This window comes from Rattus norvegicus, chromosome 7 (genome assembly GCF_021556685.1).
Source record: "Rattus norvegicus strain SHRSP/BbbUtx chromosome 7, alternate assembly SHRSP_T2T, whole genome shotgun sequence".
NCBI classification, from domain to species: Eukaryota; Metazoa; Chordata; class Mammalia; order Rodentia; family Muridae; genus Rattus; species Rattus norvegicus.
In genome coordinates this window covers 74,674,304-74,686,330 of record NC_141540.1, presented here as the reverse complement: position 1 = coordinate 74,686,330, position 12,027 = coordinate 74,674,304, and the positions used below count along the sequence as shown (strand labels likewise).

Genomic DNA, 12,027 nt, shown 5'->3' with positions numbered 1-12,027 from the left:
GAAAAAATAGGGAGAGTGGGGTGAATATCAGCATGCATCTCTTTCTGCTTCCTGACTAATTGCAGTGTATGTGGCTGCTTCACTCTCCTACTGCAGGTGGGGCCATTCCCACAGCTCTATCTGCCATGGCGTGATGGACTTTACCCTTAAACTGTGAGCCACAATAAGTCCTTTCTTCTTTAAATATTTTTTTGGGCCCCATTATTTTGTGAAAACAATGAGATTTAATTATTTAAACAAGATAATTAATTAAGAGAATTAATAGTTTAACTTAAATGTCCTCTGACAATGATCAATACATTTGTCTTTGTCTTCAAACATATGATTGCCAATGAGAAATTTTATTGATGTCCTTGGGTATGAGTGTTTTCATGGATAGTCTTAGGTATTTAAAAGCTTCTTCCTACTATTTTTGCTATTTTTCTGTTTTAACATTATTCTTTTTTTTAGGGATAAGGACAAATCTTTACTACTATTATTATTATATTAATTAATTAGTATTATTATTACTACTATTATTGTTATTTATTTTTATAGTACTTGGAGCCCAGACTGGCCTTAAATTCACTGTGTCCAAAGTTCTAGGATTACAGGCCTGTGCTACCATGCCTGGTATCAGTTTCCCCTTGTGTTAGATCCTTGATATCTCCATGAAAGGATATTAGGTGGCTCCCAGGGGCCTGATTCTATTACATCCTTACCCCTCCAGGCTGTGGGATCCCCAGATGCTCAGAGGAGACAGTTCATGACACATGTGTTATTTGCAAATAATGATCTTTACAATTGGAAGTTGCAGAAACCCCCCATTTTTAGAAAGACCATCAGCTCTCACGGTTCTTCTAGAGTCAATCATGCTGACTCAGCTATGCAGCTGGGAAGACTGTCAGCTATTGCTCTAGGTCCATTTGCAACAGAGGAGAGAAAGAGGATCATGGAAGTCACCTAAAAACTGGTTCTAAGAGCAAATGGGCTGCCCATTTAAGTTCAGGCTACTATCAATGCAGTCTTTCCTTTGACTCAACCCAATTGGGATTTTAACACTGCTATTAAAGATAAGGAGAGGATTATGATGAGGGGCCTCTGAGAGGCCACCAGACAGCCCACAAATTTATCTAAGATGAACGAGGTAATTCAGGGAAAAAATGAGAGCCCCAGAGAATGTCTAGACCTTTAGAAGCCTATAGGACCTACTCAACTTTTGACCAGAAGCCAGAGAGCACCAGTCTTCTGTGAACATAGCTTTTGTTAACCAAACTGTCTCTGACATCCATTGGAAGCTTCAGCCACTGAATGGCTTTGCAGCCTGTCTCTGGCACCTAAAAACCAGCTTCTATTTGCCTTTTAATGGCAAAACTTGAAGAATGACTTCAAGGGACAACTGACTTGGACATGCCTGCCTCAAGGTATTATTATTGAATAATAATCCACTCACCACCTTTGAGGAGGCACTGCTTAAGGACTTGGGTGAGTGCTGGTGGGTTGATCCCCAAATAACTGTCTTCCAGTATTATTGCAGGCCTCTGACTTGAAGATATGCCAGGAGACCACACAAGACCAGCTACAGAAGCTGAGACTTGGACACCATCTGCTAAGAAGGCCCAGTTTTGTCAACTTGAGGTCGCCAATCTGGGATACATATTCAAAGGAGGCCGGCCAATGCATGGTGTCAGATGCCCCGGAAGCAAACCATCCTTAGCATCCCAGTCCCATTAACCTAAAGGTAAGTACTGGAATTTCTGGATTCTGTCGGGTTTTGTAGACTTTGGGTGCAGGGTTCACTGAGATGCCAAACCATTATATTAGGCCACCGGGGGCCAAGAAGACAAAATAGAATGGACCCCTGAGATGGACGTGACTTTTAAGACTCTAAAAAGAGCCTTATTGGAGGTACAAGACTTGGCCCTCCAGGACATTCACAAATCTTTCCACCTGTTTGTGGATCAGAGAAAGGGGATCGCAAGGGGGTGCTCACCCAAACTTTAGGACCATAGAAGAGACTTGTGGCTTACTTATCTAAGAAGCTGGACCTGGTGACCCAGGGATGGCCAGCCAGCCTCTGGATCATAGCTGCCACTGCTCTGCTAGTCAAGGATGCTGATAAAATAACCATGCGGCAGGAACTTGTTATCATCACCCCCATGCTTTTGAGGGGACTCCCAGGTATCCACTCAGCTGCTGGCTGTCCAATGCCAGACTGGTGCACTTTCAGGCTATAGATCTGAATCTCCTTCACCTAAGAGATAACCCCCCCATCTGTCCTAAACCCAGCCACCTCACTACCTGATCCACTCTTAGACACGCAGCATGGTTGCTCTATAGTTTTGGGGTGCAACCAGAACATCAAGCCTGACTTGACTGACATACCCTCGTCAGATGTGGAATGTATCTATCTACTTCATGAACGGAACCAGCTTCATCCAGAGTGGAATCAGGTATGTAGGGGCAGTGGTAATGGACTTGGATGTTATTTGGGCAACTGCTTTGCCACTGGGAACTTCAGCCTGGAAAGCTGAACTAAAGGCTCTAACCCAGGCTTTAAAACTGGGAAAAGGAGCCATAGCTAACATTTCACTGGCAGCAGATGGGATTATTGACTGCTGAAGGAAAAACCATCAAAAATAAGGAAGGAATACTTGCTTTATTGGAGGCAATATGGCTTCCTCTCAAAGCGGGCATAATTCATTGCCCCAGGCATCAGCAGGGGCATCAGAAATAGCCTAAGTTGATAAAGCCCATATGCAGGCTGCCCAAGCTTTCACTGCCAACATACTAGTGGTTGTGCCATTCTTGAATATACTGCTGGGATTTGTGGGATAAATGACATCAGGCAAAATGCCAAGGAGTTTACAGATGGGATTAATGGTTGCTAACCCTTGAAGGCTGCACCATCCTACCTAAGGAGTTCGCTAAGCAACTCATCCATCAGATTCATCAAGCTTCACACCTGGTCATTGAAGGAATTGCCGTGAAGGTGAGGTACAAAGTATTTGACTTAGGACACTTGTCTGATCAGGTAACCTCAGACCGGGCCACCTGCCAGACTCCTTAGGCCCCAATCAAGGAGGTACTCCAGGAACCAGAACCAGAGGTCAGGGGCTAATTGAGAAATAGATTATACAGAAATAAAACCAGGAATATATGGATATAAGTGTTAATATTTATAGATATCTTTTCAGGATGGGTAGAAACTTACAAAGGTGGAGACTGCCAACTTAGTGGAAAAGAAGCTTCTGGAAGACATCATAGCCAGGTATGGATTGCTTAGTCTGCTTGGGTCTAACAATGGACCAGCATCCATTTCTCATGTAACTCAATCTCTAGCACAGGTTCTGGGGACCAACTGGAAATTGCATTGTACATACAGACTCCAGAGTTCAGTAAGTAAGGAGGATGAATCAGACAAAGAAGGAGGCCTTGAACCAAATTAACCCCTGAAACTGGCAGTGACTGGGTATCCCTCCTACCTTATAGGGATAGGAACACCCCTTATATTTTAGGTCTTCCTCTCACCCCCTTTTCAGATTTTATATAGGAGGTCCCCTCCCATGCTGCCTAACCTCCAGTCTGATATCTATTTTTTAAAAAAAGATTTATTATATTTATATGAACACACTGTAGCTATCTTCAGACATACCAGAGGAGGCATAGCATCTCATAATAGATGGTTGTGAGCCACCATGTGGTTGCTGGGAATTGAACTCAGAACCCCTGGAAGAGCAGTCAGTGCTCTTAACCCCTGAGCTGTCTCTTCAGTACCAGTCTGATATTTTAGCTGAATATCACCAACATTAGTTTTTAAAATCCTCAGAATTCCCCCATAGTGTTCAGGAGCAACTCTGGTTGGCTATCTGCCAGCTTTATGAATCTGCTCCTCCTCTTATCTCCCATAGCTTTGAACCAGGTAATGAAGTCTGGTTTAAGAGACATAACCACAAGACTCTGGAACCTTGATGGAAAGGGCCTCACAATATGATCCTTACCATGCCTATGGCTGTTATGGTAGGCGGGATCAGGACATGAATATACCACTCACATGTTAAGTCTGCCAGGAGAGATGATCCAGCATTTGAAGTCCCAACAGAGAAGCCTTCCAAGTGAACTGACAGAGGAACAATGAAAGGTCGCCCCATACCCTGTCAATGCATTGAAACCGGGACACTGGAGCTCCCGATCCTGCTTGCTTCCTGCTTATGCTTTGCTACACCTGTCATTAGCCCCCTTACTATCTGGGTACCCCAGAAGGTGGTGCAACAACCTTGTCATCAAGCTCCCAGTGCTGGCAAAAAGGCTGATTGAATTGTGGGTTAACTCCTCTCTTCCTGGACTTAACACAGAGCTGTTGGCTATCATGCAGGGCCTCTGCATTGGAAATAAGGTACCTCCAACCTATTCCCACCTCTGCAATCACACTGTAACACCTACTGTTGCAGAATACACGCTACCCTCAGAGAACGTTTGGTGGGCTTGTACCTTGGGGCTTACTCCATGTATTTATGGCCAGGTTGTAAATATAACTGAGGATTTTTATGTTCTAGTACAGCTTGCACCCAGAGTGACTCTGAGGATATGTTTTCAACCAGCTAGCACCTCTGAACAATTGGGTTAAAAGAGTGCCCATTTCCACTGTGTTACTAAGTTCTCTCCTTGACATAGGACTGGTGCTGCTAGTGTGGGGACCTCAGAAACATCTCAAGGATTCCAGATGACCTGTTATTGAAAGGGGGGAATGAGAAAGCTGGGCTGATTTCATGAGAGGCTTCAAACTGGCAGTTAAGGAGAATAGGCCCAAATCTGTTTCCAAGAACTGAGCAATGCCAGGCAAGTTCAGGCCTCAAAAGCTGCCCTGTCACTAGGCCTGAGGCAAGGACAGTGGGTCAACAGTGGTTTCCAGGTGTCCTCAGCATAAGTTTTAGAACCCCCCCCCCAACTGCTCCCCACCAAGTTTCCAGCCCTCCCTTCTCCATTCTGGTAATGGAATGTCCATAGAGATGGACCCAGTAGATCAACCTAGAGGTTACCTACTAGGAACCTCTTAAAGTGCTTTAAACCAGGCCTTCGTGCTTTCTTGGTTTTCTGTCTATTTGGTAATTGGATACCCCAGCATGCTGAACTTCTGAAGAATAAAACACTTTTTGCATTAACATACGATTTGAGTCTGGGGTATCATTCTTTGGCAAATTATGGAGACTTAAAGCACTACTAATTTATTAAAAATGGTCATCTTACCAAAAGCAATCAATAAATGCAGTGCAATCCTCATCAAATTTCCAACACCATTCTCCACACATCTTGAAAGAACAATCTTAGTTTAATGTGGAAACATAAAAAGCTCAAGATAGCTAAAACAATCCTGAATAATAAAAGAACTGCATAATAATAAAAGAACTGTATTATCACCCCCAATTTCAAGTTGAATTACAGAGCTGCAGCAATAAGAGTAGCACGGAATTGTCAAAGACAAGACACACTGGTCAATGGAATCTATTTGAAAACCCAAACATAAATTCACACAAACATGGCTATCTGATTTTTGACAAAGAAGCCAGAAATATTCCCTGGAAAAAAAATGGCATCTTCATCAAATGGCGGTGGTCAAACAAGATGGATATATGTAGAAGGATTCAAATGGATCCATACTTATCACCTCATATAACACTCAATTCCAAATGGAGCAAAGATTTCAACAAAAGACCCAATACACTGACTCTAATAAAAAAGGACTGAAAGAGCTTGAAGGGGCTCGAGACCCCATATGAACAACCAGAGCTTCCAGGGACTAAGCCACTACCCAAAGACTATACATGGACTGATTCTGGGCTCCAACCTCATGGGTAGCAATGAATAGCCTAGTAAGAGCACCAGTGGAAGGGGAAGCCCTTGGTCCTGCCAAGACTGAACCCCCCAGTGAAGGTGATTGTTGGGGGGAGGGCGGCAATGGGGGGAGGATGGGGAGGGGGACACCCATATAGAAGGGGAGGGGGAGGGGTTAGGGGGATGTTGGCCTGGAAACCGGGAAGGGGAATAACAATTGAAATGTAAATAAGAAATACTCAAGTTAATAAAGATGGCCAAAAAAGAAAAGAAAAGAAGGCGACGCACCCTGAGAGGTCTCTGGCTCCTCTGCAGTGCGAGTGTTGGAGAAGGGGCGGAGCAGCCGGTGGACATGGTAGCGACCGCAGCGGTGCAGTCCGATGCCCGGCTGGCGCCTTCCGTGTCAGGAGGGTCTGGTTAGGGCCAGAAATGGCCGGAATGCTATCTTAAACAAACAAACAAAAATCTATTTAAATACTTTTTAAGTGTTGCTTAAATGAAGAAAGATATATTAAACATCCAAAACTCCACCTGATAACTATCCCATTGAGACATTGGTCAATCGCTTAATCCAGGTCGACCGTCTTCATCAGAGATCTGAAGAAGAATGTGCAGTAAGGACGGTTTTCCCTTTGAATGCATAACCATGAGTCTCCAGTGGAGGACTTATGCTGGAAGTTGATGGAACTTCATGTTTTTTTATGTCCCTGAAGGATCGTGGAACTATAAATTAAATACTATTTCAATAAAAGTTATTAACAACTTTATTTCTGCTGGATTTATAAGAGTGTCTCCTCAATTTACTTCACGAGCTCTGAGGGAGCGTCTTGGTGAGTTTCTTGGTGTAGATGCTGTTGCAGAAAACTTTTTATTTCTGAAATGCATTGGAAATAAGTTTAGCTGTGGTAAAGGGAAAGCAAGATTCAGAACTGAAACGCAAGTCATTTGCTCCATATGCTCTTCAACCAGAATTGTATTTGCTTCCTGTGATAGATCACTTGGGATGTTTATTCAGCGACGACAGTTAATTTAGATGAACAGCAGAGCCTTAATGATACTATGGAGATTGACAGAACAGTCCACAGACCAGATAGTGTGTCTTTGTCAAAGGATGGACCTGGAGATCCAAGTGGTTGGAAAATACGTGGAGAGACTTCACAAATCAGGAATCAAATCAGAAGGTTGAGGAAAGCACTTTGGGAATTCCAGGTTGCCAGGATCATTGGAAGAGTCAAATGATTACTTTGAGAACCTAAAAAGTCCGTTTCTTTGGAAAAATAATGGTGAGGATGAGGGTGAGGAGGATGATAACACAACTGTCAACCGAAGGCAACCCAAACTGGACAAGGAGCACATTGCCCTGCCAGATCTGATTGATTTTCCTTCATTTCCTTCTCAGCATGTTTCTTCAAGATTAGTGGATACCTCTTTATTGAAAATTGAGAGAGAGAAGATTATTGAACAAACGAAACAAGTAAAGGAAGAACGAAAATATCTGGAAAATATTATAGAAGAACTAATAAAAAAAGTTGAAAAGCTATTTGAGCAAAATAAATCAAAACGATATCATGCCTGTGATAGCTGGAAGAAAAAATATTTTGACACTAAGAAAGTCACAGCATCATTGGAGGAAGTTTTAACAAAACTTCGAGAAGATTTGGAACTTTACTATAAAAAACTGCTCATGCAGCTTGAAGCCAGGGAGCTCAAGATGCGACCAAGGAATCTGGCAAACATCTCAGACTCTAAGAATTATGTTATCATCCAGATTACTGAAGTACAGCATGCAGTTGACCAATTTAAGAGAAAATTGGATACTGATAAAATGAAACTCATATTAGAAGTTAAGAGCACGTGACGCCAGGAACCCAGGGAAGCCTGACTTCTTTACTCTTCACAAAGTGTGCGGAACAAAACGTAGCTGCTCCAGCCTGTGCTTTACATCTGAGTAACGACTTAGCTGCTGGTTGGCTTCAAGTTTCCTATTTGCAAAATGAAGAAAACCAAAGGTTTAAGAACCTTAGAAGTTTCTTGGGCGCAAAGTATATTCTATTTGTTTCTTCATTACCTGTCCTTTCCTGAGAGTCTTGTGTTCAGGGTCCTGTTAGTGTCTGTTTTACTTGTTATACACTGAGATTTTAAACCTAACGTAAAAAATAAGATTATTTTTATTCTGTGTTTTCCAACTGACCTTTATATACTCATAAACGGAACTATCTTGTGCACATGTAGTTAGCAGCTGAGCCTGTTACAGGATGCATAGTATATGAACACACTGTGGTAATCTAGTAAGAGTGAAGGCATACAAGGCAAATGAGGACAGCTCCATGATGTGCTTCAGGAGGATAAGATGGAGTTCACTTTTTAAAGGTACCTCTTTCTACAGATGATGAAACAAGCAGTTTCAGATTTACAGATATTAAAAGCTGAACGGACACAGAAGAAAATGGGTACACCTTTCCGATCTCCAATATGTATGTTCATTTATCTCTTGAAATTTTAAATATTTATTTGAACAAAATTTAAAATAGATTTCATTTTTACTTTTTGTGTGGGCATTGTAAATTATAGCATGAATCTATATAGTAGCTGTTTATTTTAAAGATTTTGAGTTTGTTACCTATTTTGTGCTACTGTATTTTATAATTACTTATTTTTAATAAACTTAAATTACAGGCCAGTATAATGGCAAAATTAATGATTAGCAAAACATATGTTTCAGTAAATACCAATGTATTTGCCAGGATATATAATTTTGTTAATCACATTTTGATTAAAAACAATTGCAACTACATGGACAACAAATTTGTGTTTAATAATTTAATTTGTATTGATTTTAGAAATGTAAAATGAATTTTAGAAATATAAAGTTACTTAACATATACCATAGAAATAAATAGTTTTACTGTCATAAATAACTATGTAAATAGAAAATATATTATTATAACAGATAGATGATAAATCACTTATTCTAATTTGGAAGGGGATTACATGTTAAAAGATAGGAATTATGTACTGGAGTTCAAAGGATACAAACATTCTATCAATGTTCTTTCAGGAAATAATAAAATGTAATGATTTGTTTAAAAAAAAAGAAATGGGTAATAACCTTGAACTCATTTCAATAAGACTTCCAGAACAGAACAACATTAGCACAGGCAGGCAATAAGAGTTTAAATCGTTACTAGGACCCCATGAAACTGCAAAGCTTCATCATAGCAAAGGGAACATTATTCAGACAAAGTGTCAGTCTACAGAACAGGAAAAAGATTTTTCATCAACTAAACATCCAATAGAAGGCTAATATCCAAAATATATACCAAATTAAAAATAAACCCAGATATCAAGAAAATGACCCAATTTAAAATGCAGTACAAACTTAAACAGAGTTTTCAAAAGCAGAACCTCAAATGACTGAGAAACATTTTAAGTAATGCTCAACACTTGTAGTCATCAGGAAAATGACTGATGATGAAACTCCTCTACTTTAAATCCTTTTAAATTTCCCATTGCTTTAGAGGACAGTGCTACTCCTTACCATGCTGGGAAGCTCCTCTCATCTGGCCCCTTCCTTTACTTGTCACTTGTCACCATTCTCATCATCATCTCCCTTCTAGCTATACTAACCTGGCATGGCCAGTGTCTCTCATGTGCTTCTGAGATTTATCTAACACCAGTCAGAATGGCCAAATTCAATAAAACAAATGACAGCTCAAGCTGGTGAGGATGTGTGGAATAAGGAAAAATACTCATCCAATGCTGGTGGAACCACAAAACTGTGTAGACACTACAGAAACCAATGTGGCAGTTCCTAAGGAAGGTGGGAATTGATCTGCTTCAAGATCTAGCTAAACCACTCTTGTGCGTGTACCCAAAGGTTGCTTCACCCTACCACAGAGACACTTACCCATGTTTATAGCTGTTCTCTTCATAATGACCATTAATTTGAAGCAACCTAGATGTCCCTTAATAGAGGAATGGATATAAAAAAAATATGGTACATTTACACAGTGGAATATTACTTAGCTGTTAAAAGGGGGGAAATCATAAAATTTGCAGGCAAATGGATGAAACTAGGAAAAAATAATCCTAAGTGAAGTATCCCAGACACTCAAAAGCAAATGCTTATATGTGGATATTAGCTGAGAAGTCAATGATAAGTTAAAATTTGTAGAACCACAGAGGTTAGGTATAGATTAAAGGACTGGGAATGGGGCAGATAGATCTCTCTAAGAATGAGAAATAGGATAAATAGTTATGGATGGATGGGGAGGGGACTGAAACAGGGGGATAAAGTAGGAAAGTGGAAGGAAGAAGGAGATGAAGGAGGAAATATGGAGGGAGACAGTTAAAATTAAAGACCATTTGAGGGATACTGTGGACTCCTAATAGAGAAGAAGTTTCTGAAAATATATACACATATGAAGGTGATATAAATGAAATAAGAAAATAACACAGAGCCACAACTGGAAATCTTTTGTCACCAAATGAAGCTTCCAGTTAGGAGAATAGGATACTTCTAATTTAGTTGTTGGCCAAAGGGATTCCGTGGGAGCCCTGAATAACCCAGAGTGTTGTCAAGTCTGTAGGTTGTTTTCCACAAACCGATAGTGAAGCCCTATTGCTGAAGACGACACCTACACAACTAACTGAGCACGGAGAAGTCAAGCTGCTACCTACATAGAGCCTTCACCCCTACGTCCCAGAATCTTTGGCAGAGGAAGCTACTTGGCAAGCTACAAAGGAGACATGTAAACACAAAGCCAGCTACAAACTCTTTGATCCACAAAGGTGTCCTGCTTGCAAGATTCTCTAGCACAAAAATGGAATCACAAAGCTTGTGAGTGTAACAAACCCATGTCTGGTTTTACTTAAAGCCAAGTGTGCAATATGGAACCCATGCCCAAGCTTGAGTGATCAAGAACCTGAGACTAGGTACCGGTGACCAAGGTAAAATACTACTGTTCTACTAAAAACATTGCAGTACAATGATATTCTGCTATACTTATAGTTCAGTACCTTACTCAGCCATCATCAGAGAAGCCTCTTTCTGCATCAGATGGGAAAAAATACAAGACCCACAGCTAGAAAATATGTAGAGTGAGAAACCTTGGACCATTCATCCATAAGTGGGATGATCAAATCCTTCCCCTCAGGGTTCAAGGAACCCTGCAGAAGGGGAGGCAGAGAGTTTAAGAGAGAGAGAGATCTAGGGTAATTCAAGCATTTGGGCTAATAGCCACTTATCAATGAGTGCATACCATGTATGTCTTTCTGTGATTGGGTTGGCTCACTCAGGATGATATTTTCCAGTTCCAACCATTTGCCTACGAATTTCATAGACTCGTTGTTTTTGATAGCTGAGTAATATTCCATTGTGTAGATGTACCACATTTTCTGTATCCATTCCTCTGTTGAAGGGCATCTCGGTTCTTTCCATTTTCTGGCTATTATAAATAAGGCTGCGATGAACATAGTGGAGCACGTGTCTCTTTTATATGTTGAGGCATCTTTTGGGTATATGCCCAAGAGAGGTATAGCTGGATCCTCAGGCAGTTCAATGTCCAATTTTCTGAGGAACCTCCAGACTGATTTCCAGAATGGTTTTACCAGTCTGCAATCCCACCAACAATGGAGGAGTGTTCCTCTTTCTCCACATCCTCGCCAGCATCTGCTGTCACCTGAGTTTTTGATCTTAGCCATTCTCACTGGTGTGAGGTGAAATCTCAGGGTTGTTTTGATTTGCATTTCCCTTATGACTAAAGATGTTGAACATTTCTTTAGGTGTTTCTCAGCCATTCGGCATTCCTCAGCTGTGAATTCTTTGTTTAGCTCTGAACCCCATTTTTTAATAGGGTTATTTGTTTCCCTGCGGTCTAACTTCTTGAGTTCTTTGTATATTTTGGATATAAGGCCTCTATCTGTTGTAGGATTGGTAAAGATCTTTTCCCAATCTGTTGGTTGCCGTTTTGTCCTAACCACCGTGTCCTTTGCCTTACAGAAGCTTTGCAGTTTTATGAGATCCCATTTGTCGATTCTTGATCTTAGAGCATAAGCCATTGGTGTTTTGTTCAGGAAATTTTTTCCAGTGCCCATGTGTTCCAGATGCTTCCCTAGTTTTTCTTCTATTAGTTTGAGTGTGTCTGGTTTGATGTGGAGGTCCTTGATCCACTTGGACTTAAGCTTTGTACAGGGTGATAAGCATGGATCGATCTG

General features: G+C 40.9%; 1 pseudogene; it reads left to right on the top strand.

Annotated features, from left to right (window-relative positions):
* The first annotated feature begins 6,499 nt into the window (after positions 1 to 6,499).
* On the top strand, positions 6,500 to 8,314 carry Spata1-ps1 (spermatogenesis associated 1, pseudogene 1; annotated as a pseudogene).
* Positions 8,315 to 12,027: the final 3,713 nt, after the last annotated feature.